Source organism: Callithrix jacchus, chromosome 16 (assembly GCF_049354715.1).
Source record: "Callithrix jacchus isolate 240 chromosome 16, calJac240_pri, whole genome shotgun sequence".
In the NCBI taxonomy this organism is placed as follows: domain Eukaryota; kingdom Metazoa; phylum Chordata; class Mammalia; order Primates; family Cebidae; genus Callithrix; species Callithrix jacchus.
In genome coordinates, this window is record NC_133517.1 from 47,201,840 (window position 1) to 47,210,853 (window position 9,014).

Genomic DNA, 9,014 nt, shown 5'->3' on the forward strand with positions numbered 1-9,014 from the left:
CCCAGGAGCCCATTCCCATGAGTCCAGCTCTCCTCTGTTGCAGTCTCACTGAGCTAGAGTAACAGTATTTCCTCTCCTTATTCCTTTAACCAGAGGAATGGTTAGCGCTTCCCACCATTCATAGCATTTGGGAACTCATATCTCTGTAAATATTGCTCTCATTTAAGTTTTTCTCTGAATATCTGGGCTAATTCTATTTCCTTCCAGGATGCTTTCACAGCAATTTAAATAGGCTTAATGGAAAGGGAATTCATCGCTCTTAAAACTTGGGTTTGGAGGAGTTGTACATCCAAGCTTAGGCTTGGTTAGATCAGGTTCAAATGATGTTACTGGGATTTTGTTTTTGCTGCTGATCTCTGTTTGACTTTATTCTGCATAGAGGTTTGTGGCATACACTAGGCAAGATGACCAACAGCAGTTTTAAACGCAAATCCTCTCCTCTGAGCAATTCAGAATGGGAGCTATCCCCCCAAAGTTTGTATAGAGTTACATAAAAAGATGTCTTAATGACTAAACTTTGCATATGTCCACACCTACGGCTGGGAGAGTGAGGAAGCTGTGATAGAAAGTTCCCTTGGATGCCATGGAACAGGGAAGTGTGGTTTGCTCCAGGACGCGTTGCTGGTGGATAAAAAGAATATGCTCACAACATCAGCTTTACTATCTCTTAAATGGAGCTGAGATTTATCTCATAGAGTTTTTTTGTAGGATCAAATAGTACAATGCAGATTTCTTGGCATTTGATTGGCACGCAATAAATGGTAGTCATCATTATTGAGCTATGTTAACGGTGTGACCTTCCTTTATCACCAAATGTCAGTCTTTATTTCTATAATTGGTATTACCATTTTACATTTTCTAGGATTAGTGTTCATTGTTTGTGAAGAAATAATGGAAACAAGAGATAATTTTCAGCTTCAAAATATAAACCTAATTGCCTATTATTTCATGATTTAAAAATGTTTTTGCATACGTTATTGTTTAAACGATAGTCTCCAAACCCATGAGCTGGGTATGATTATCATCACCACCTTTCAAAGAAAAAAAATCCAGATTTAGAGAAGTTAAATATCTTGTCCAACATTGCACAATTGGTACACTGTGAACTTAAGACTCAAGATGAGCGCTTTGGAGTCTAAACCTTGTATTCTTTCTAGGATACTATGTAATTATGAATTTGCTTATAGAAGGTATTGAACTTTTCAAAGAATCAAATATTCTAATGGAATGTTTTGAAACTTAACAGTAGTTTGTCTAAATTTGGGCCAGATTTTTTGTGTCAGGAAGTATTTTATGAATCAGAAAACATTTGATAAAGTATAAGGAGCTATACTATTATAATCAATTTTGATTTTGGTAATGGGGATGCTTTATGCAAACATGAAATGCCCATGCTAGTAAGTGTGTAGGAAGGTAAAAAAGATAAATTTCACCTTCCTCTGAGTTTTGCTGATCTGCAGTAAAGATACCAAATGAAGATGGAACCTCCTACGATTTAGGTATCTTATAGAAATCACATTTTACAACTATTTTTCTTTTGAGGTTGTGAGCTTCATGCCGCTGCATGTGTTTAAAAAGAGATCGGAAAACCACTTTTTATGATTTGGCAAGTATGTGTTTGTGTTGGTCAGGATGAGTGACAAGATCAGTAGTTTCTGTGCTGGGGCTCTTAATGATACAGATTCTTGGGCCCTTTCCTGGAATCAAGGAGGTCACTGAACCCTAATTTGCAGGTTAATTTTAAAAGTTCTCTTAATTCTTTTTTTTTTTTTTTTTTGAGTCAACACATCTTTATTAAACACCTGCATTTACTGGGAGGAGGCCATGATGCTGGACACACTGTTGAAGTCAATCTTCTCCATGATGTTTTTGGGTTTAATGCTCTCTTCCTGGCTGCAGATGAAGATCTGCCCCGACTCGTCGGTGCTCCAGCCATATTTGCTCATCCACACCTTTAGTTGGCTGTCCCACAGATCCCCGAGCATCTTGGCCAGCAGCCAGTGGTCGATGTGCTGGTAAGTGATACCCACGACATGGCAGATGAACTTTCGGACAGAGTCTTCAAAGCCAGTTATACCTTCCAAGAGGTCCATGTTTCTATCCAGGGCTTGCCAGAAAGTCTGGAAGTGGCAGGTCTCCAGCAGGTCCCCGAGGTACAAAATCTGCCAGATTGGCCGTTCTTCTTGATGTGCCTGGTCAATCATGCACTTGCACAGGGTGAAGTCGGTGTGTGGCAGATTGGTGAGGGCCTTCAGCAGGATCTGGGTGGTGACTGTCTGAAAGAAGGCTGGGTCGAATTGGTACAGTTTCAGAACAGCCAGGTTGGCTTCCAGATCATAGGCATTTTCCTTGGTCTGTGTCTCTGTAAGGCACTCCAGGGTGGCCAGGTTCTCAGGATTGTACCTGTCAATACCCTTGAGCTACTTGCCCACGTTGGCTCTCATCTGCTCAAACATCACCATGACTACTGTCACCTTCCACAACCAGGACTGGAGGCTAATACCAGCTTGGCACGGCATCCTCGAGGACGGGAAAAGGAAGAACAAGTTCTTTTAATTCTAAGCCAATAGTTGCAATTAACCATGGACTCTCAATGTGGTGTGAATCCATTTGGAGGGGAGTAACTAATGTTTATAAAGCATATTTATAAAACGATTAAGTTTTCTGATTTAGTGGGTAAACACAGAGAATCCAAATCTGATATTTTATAGCAAACAAACTAATATTATAATGCAGACTCTGACAACCACATCTCTAGAGAAAAATACTTTATTCTTTCAGTTCCTGTTCACTGTATAATAACCACCCCTCACTTCAAGTCTTAGTGCTTTATTTAATTTTGATATGCCCTGGGGCGACTAGGACACTATCAACCAGCCATCCTTTGCTCCTGTAAATCTCAATGTGCAGTTGCCTTCAGTTCCCATGGCAACCTACTTGATGTCAATACATGCTTGAGCATAACCAGGTCACTTGGAAACCAAAAGATATTCCTAAACATGCAGTAATAAATAAAACAAATGCAAAGTAGATGTTCAATCATTATTATTTATTTATTATTAGGTTTATAGAAAAGAAAAGAAGAAATATAGCTTGACAACAGGCTTTAAGATGTGCGCTGAGGTCTGAGTTCAGCTTTACGAGCCTAGAATGAGAAAGTAGATTTTTGATCTCTGAGGCAACTAATCGTTGAGAGGCTGCTGCTGGAATGAGAAAAGCTCTAGTTGTGTATGACATGTTGAGTTTGTCAGACTCTTTGTGATGAGCTGCATTCAATAAATCAAATGGAGAGGCATTAGTAGTGGGCTAGAGCTCTGCTAGCTGAGGTTTTGGAAATCACAGGATGCAACATCTCAATTTCTGCTGTGGAACTTGATAATGGGGCATTCATAATGAATGCCTTACAAGGGGACTTGACTATGAGAAGGCAGAAAGCACACATATCTAGAGCTTCAGTCACTGTAGGTATTAGGAAGAAAGGCATATTTAGAATACACCTTTATACACACAAATTCTTTTATTTACTCCTCCAGAATATTTTTTAAATTGAGAAATAATTTGCATACAGTAAAATGTACATATTAGATATGCAGTTCAATGATTTATAAACGCATCTGCCCATGAGTGCATCACTTCAAGCAAGATAGGGAACACTTCCATCATTCCAGAAAAACACCCCTGATTCTTTCCAGTCAATGGCCTTTTCCCAGAGGCAACCAATACTCTTATTTTTATCATCATAGATTGGTTTTGCCTATTCTAGAACTTACAAATAAAATAATACATTGTTTATTATTTGGGCGTGACTGCTTTGTCTCAGCATACAATTCTGAGATTCATTTACGTTGTTCTGTGTTTGGGGAGTTTCTCTCATTTTATTGCTGAGTAGTATTTTACTGCACAAATATACCAAAATGTAATTATTTATTCTTCTATTGCAGGTTATTTGCATTGTTTTTAGTTTTGGGCTTAAGTTGATAGGGAGGATTTCTGTACCAGTATTTGTGTGGAAGTGTGCTTTCACTGGGTAAGGACACTGCTTGAGTGAAATTGCCAGGTTATAGCACTTTCATAGTGTATGTAAACATACACCTATGTTAAATTTTATAAGATGGTGACAAGCAGTTTTCCAAAGTGTCACACCATTTTACACTCACAACAGCACTTTTTGAGAGTTCTGAATGTTCTATAACCTTGTCAATATCAGATGTGTCATTCATTTTAAATGTAGCTATAATAGTGAGGATTTAATAATTTTTTTGCAATTTTAATTTGCATTTTTCTGATTACTGATAATGTTGAGCACTTTTTGTATACTTATTTGCCATTTTAATAACTTCCTTTATGAGTTGTTTTCTGAGGTCTTCTCTCAATTTTGTATTGGCTTGTTTGCCCTCTTTTATAGAATTGAAGGAGGTCTTTATTGAGCATAAACATTCCTTTTATAGATGTACGTGTTGTGAATGTTTTCTGCTAGTCTATGTATTGTCTATTCATTCTCATGACTGTCGTTTGACGACAGACGTTTTCATTTTGAGAAATTCCAGTTTATCAATTTTACATTTTATTGTTGGTTATTTGTGTCCTACTTAAGAAATCTTTGCCTAGCGTAAGCTTGCAAAATCATTCTCAGTTTTTTCTTTTCAAATAGCACCTTTCAATAGAATTTTCCATTTGGCCTATTCAGTACTGTAGCCATTAGCTATGGTGGTTATTGAGCATTTGCAATACATGTCATGTGATTGAGAATCCAAGTTTTAAATTTCATTTAACTTGAATCAAATTTAATTTTATATGGCAATATGTGGTTATTGACTCTTGTATTGATTGCCATAGTTCTGAAACCTTTGTAATTTTAACTTTTACATTTATATCTATAATCTATCTCAAATTGTTAATATGTTATTATTTCATAATTTGTGTTGAGATAGCAGTAGAAATGCATATTTCTCTTCATTTGTTTATCCAGTTGTTCTAGTACCATTGAACTGTGTTGTCAAAAACAATTGGCCATTTATGCATAGTTTATTTTGGTTCATAGATTTGTGTCTGTCTTTATATTCAAATACAATATTGACTCGATTACTGTAGTTTTACATTTATGTCTTAGAATCCGGTAAGTTCATCAATTATTTTTCTTTTTCTAAATTGTTTTGGCTTTTCTAGTACTTTGCATTTTTATATACATTTTAGAATTGATGGGCCAATTTCCACAAAAATGCATTTCTGAAATTTTGATTGGGGAAGTCTGCATCTACAGACACTTTAAAGAAAATTCTAAGAAACCACTTTTCACACACTTCATGTTTCAACTACTCAATTTACCACTTTGTAATCAGTGAGATATTGTCAGCCACTGGATAAATTTGAGATATATATAAAAGGATAGATATTTATTGATAATTATTTTTCAGAAATATTTCTGTTTAATTCTCACAACTTTCTATCCATGTTACAGTTTAGAAAACTGACTTAAAAAGATGAAACAAAATTCTCAGGGACACAGGCAGGACTGAATTTTAACCTAGATTTATCTGATTCCTCCATTTGCATTTTAATCACATTTTTACTTGTCCAGTGATAAAGAGATCATTTATTGAAAATGACATATTGACAGTTTTCAGTTAGTTTCTCACATTGTTTCTTCCACTCCTTTAACATTTCTCCAGAGTTATTTTGGGGGTGAGGAGCCCCCAATAGCTCAGTCTCCTTCACTATTTGGTTAGTAACTGGGCAGTTGTTTCATTATTATGAGGCTGTTTAGGGACTCATGGCCTTACTTAGCTTTGAATAATTGTCTGTTATGTCTGAGGCCAAAATCAAAGTAGCAAAACCAGCAAAAACTGTTAGTGGTTTCTAGAATGACTCTAATGTACAGCTTCTAAGCCTGGCACTCATTTCTTTTGCATGTAATGATCAGTCAGAGCCATTTCCTTATATAAAAAAGTGCAAGTTTCAAAGACTATGATCTTGAAGCTCCTATTTCTTCTATTTCTTTTCCCAAAGGAATAAGCTTCTTGAAAATTGTTTTAATGTTGTTTCTTATATCAAATATGCCTCCTTGTTTTTTTGATTTTGATCATAACTAGCTTTATTTATTTACTTTAAAGGAAAAATAAGGGAGTAAACCTAGTAACTCATTTTATGTATTAGTAGAAAAAATGAATAGTTTTTCCTTTCTTGGATATTGGTTTTATCTGTTATTAGGGTCCATGATACTGTTGCAATCTACCCAATATTATGGCCAATCTAACTTTCAAGACATTAAATAGTCTTAGGATTGCTATTGTTTAGATTGCTATTGTTAGAATAAGTGTAGCCCTGATGTGAGAGTGTCAACTGATTGGAATAAAACTGTACTTTGTTAGCTGGGCCTAAGATACAGAAACAGAAAGCTTATTATATATTTTTCTTTTCTCTCTTCTCTCTAAATACCCTGCCCTAATTAAAAAAGGTAGGCCCACTTCCTGCCAATCCTTTGGTCTCATCTTCATTTCCTTATTTCATTACAGTTATTTGTATGTCTTACCTTTTTTTTTAGCTTGTTCTATGTTATCCATATTTGCAGTGGAAGCATGATCTATTTCAATCTTGTTTCCTCTCTGTTTGCTGATGCTATAAAAACACAAACTTTTTGTTAAAGACAAAGATAAAGGAATCAGAAGCAAGAGGTTCCAAGTTAAGATTTTAAAGACAGATTATCATACAATAAGATTTATCATATAATAATGATATTCTCTTTTATAACTAGATATTTTTGAGTGATAAAGAGAAGGCAGAACCCAAAAGACGTATATGCAGTATTGATATTTTTTCAAAATTAAGTATGTTTAGACTTTGGTGGAAAATAACACTCTTTGGGTTTTCAGCGGGAAGAAGCTAGATGTGAGGGGCCTGCACAGCCGTTCTGAAGTGGGGAACACTGGTGCTTCATAATGCTCTTTCATGGTCAGGTCAGTGGGAGATAGTTTTCCTGAATAACTGAGTTCGTAAACGTGTCAATATGGGGGTCAAATTAGCATTAGCAATACTTGAGTACTGGAGTCTCAGTGTAAAAACTTGCGTAGTGTGGTCAGGATGTGGGACCCATTCACACTTGAGTTTCCTAGGCGTCTGAGCTGAGCTTTACCTGGGACCAAGCTGGGTATATGTTTAATTGTGGGTGTGGTTGTGTAGCTCATATCCACGTACTTGACTTCAAATTATCCAAAGAATGATTGACAGATTCAGATAGATGGAGCTGGAAAATTATAAGAGATTTCTCAACTAAAAATAGAACAACCATTTGATCTAGAATTCCATTACTGGGTATCTCCCCAAAGGAAAAGAAATAATCATATCAAAAAGATACCTGCACTTGTATGTTTATCATGACACTATTCATAATAGCAAAGATATGGAATCAACCCAAGTATCAGTTAATGGATGATTGGGTAAGAAAAATGTGATATACATATACATATATACATACACATATAACATATACATGTATAATGTGTATGTATGTATATGTATACACACACCATGAAATGCCATTCATGCATATACATATATACACGTGTATATATGTGTGTATATACATGTGTATACACACACCGTGAAATGCCATTCACCTATGAAAAAGAATGAAATAATGTCTTTTTCAGCAACATGGATGAAGCTGGAGGCTACTATCTTAAGTAAAACAACTCAGAAACAGAAAATAAAACATCACATGTTCTCACTTAGAAGTGGGAGCTAAATAATGTGTACCCATGAACACAGGATATGGAATGGTAGACAGTGAAGAATCAGAAAGGTGAGAGGTTGATGAGATTCAGAAAGAGAGGTGGGTGATGAGAAATTACTTAATGGACACAGTGTACATTATTAGGGTGATGGCTACACTGAAAGCCCAGACTTCACCACTGAGCAATATATCCCTGTAACAAAATTGCACTTGTACCTCTAAATTTATACAAATACATAAAAGAGAGCTGGAATTATAGTATCAGAGAGGTGAAGTCCAACCCTGAAACCCAGCAGTTAGGAGGCAGAAATTAAGCTTAGGAGAGCTGACCATGCCAAAATTCTATGGTTATATTGATACAGAATGGAAACAAAACAGTATAGAAAAGATACGGAATTTTGTGCTAAGGTCCACATATTTAGGGGTGATGGTGAGTGGATGGGGTTAGTGTAAATATTTGAAGAGTTGGAGAACTTTCGTATTAAACAAGTTAAGTCAAGAAGAGTATTTAGAATAGTCACTTGCATATAGTAAATTCTCACTAAATGTTAGTTCTTTTTAAGATGTTTGTAATTTTTATCCCATATCCTACTCCCATTTTATATAGCAGCATAGTTACGTATCATATTACATAGAGATAATTTGGGCTATAAGTTATGCTTTTTTGCTCTTCTTTCCTATACCTATATGCAAGTAGCCATTATTATTTTCTGTTTCACCACTTCCTCTCCTGAATCAGAGGAAGAGATTATTGATGCTTCTCCATCCCCACTTACCTATACAGAACACACACACACACACACACACACACACACACACGAATTAGATTTCCTCAACATTAAAAACATTTTGTTTTCAAAAGTGTTAAAAAATAAAAAGACAAGCCACAGAATAGGAGAAAGTATTTTCAAAACATATATCCAACAAAGACATGTATCTAGAATATGCAAAAAATACTTATTAATAAGGATACAAACCTCCCAATCAACAAGTAAGACAAAGATTAGAACAGTAATTTTACCAAATACATTTTGTACGTATACTGTAAACACAAAACATGCTCAGTATCTTTACTCATTAGGGAAATGCAAATTAAAAGCAGATACCACTGTATGTCTATTAAAATGTCTACAAGTAAAAAGACTGTAAATACCACGTTGAGGAGGGTGTGGAATGAACTCATACGCTGTTGGCAGAAATGTAAAATGATCCAACAACTTTGGAAAGTGAGTTGGCAATTTCTTTAAAAGTTAAGCATATGCTCAGCCATTCCACCCCATGAATT

General features: G+C 35.7%; 1 pseudogene across 1 annotated transcript; it reads right to left on the reverse strand.

Annotated features, from left to right (window-relative positions):
• Positions 1 to 1,765: 1,765 nt before the first annotated feature.
• On the reverse strand, positions 1,766 to 2,462 carry LOC100388639 (eukaryotic translation initiation factor 3 subunit K pseudogene; annotated as a pseudogene). The gene has a single exon (XR_013528283.1). The product of XR_013528283.1 is annotated as a eukaryotic translation initiation factor 3 subunit K pseudogene (transcript).
• Positions 2,463 to 9,014: the final 6,552 nt, after the last annotated feature.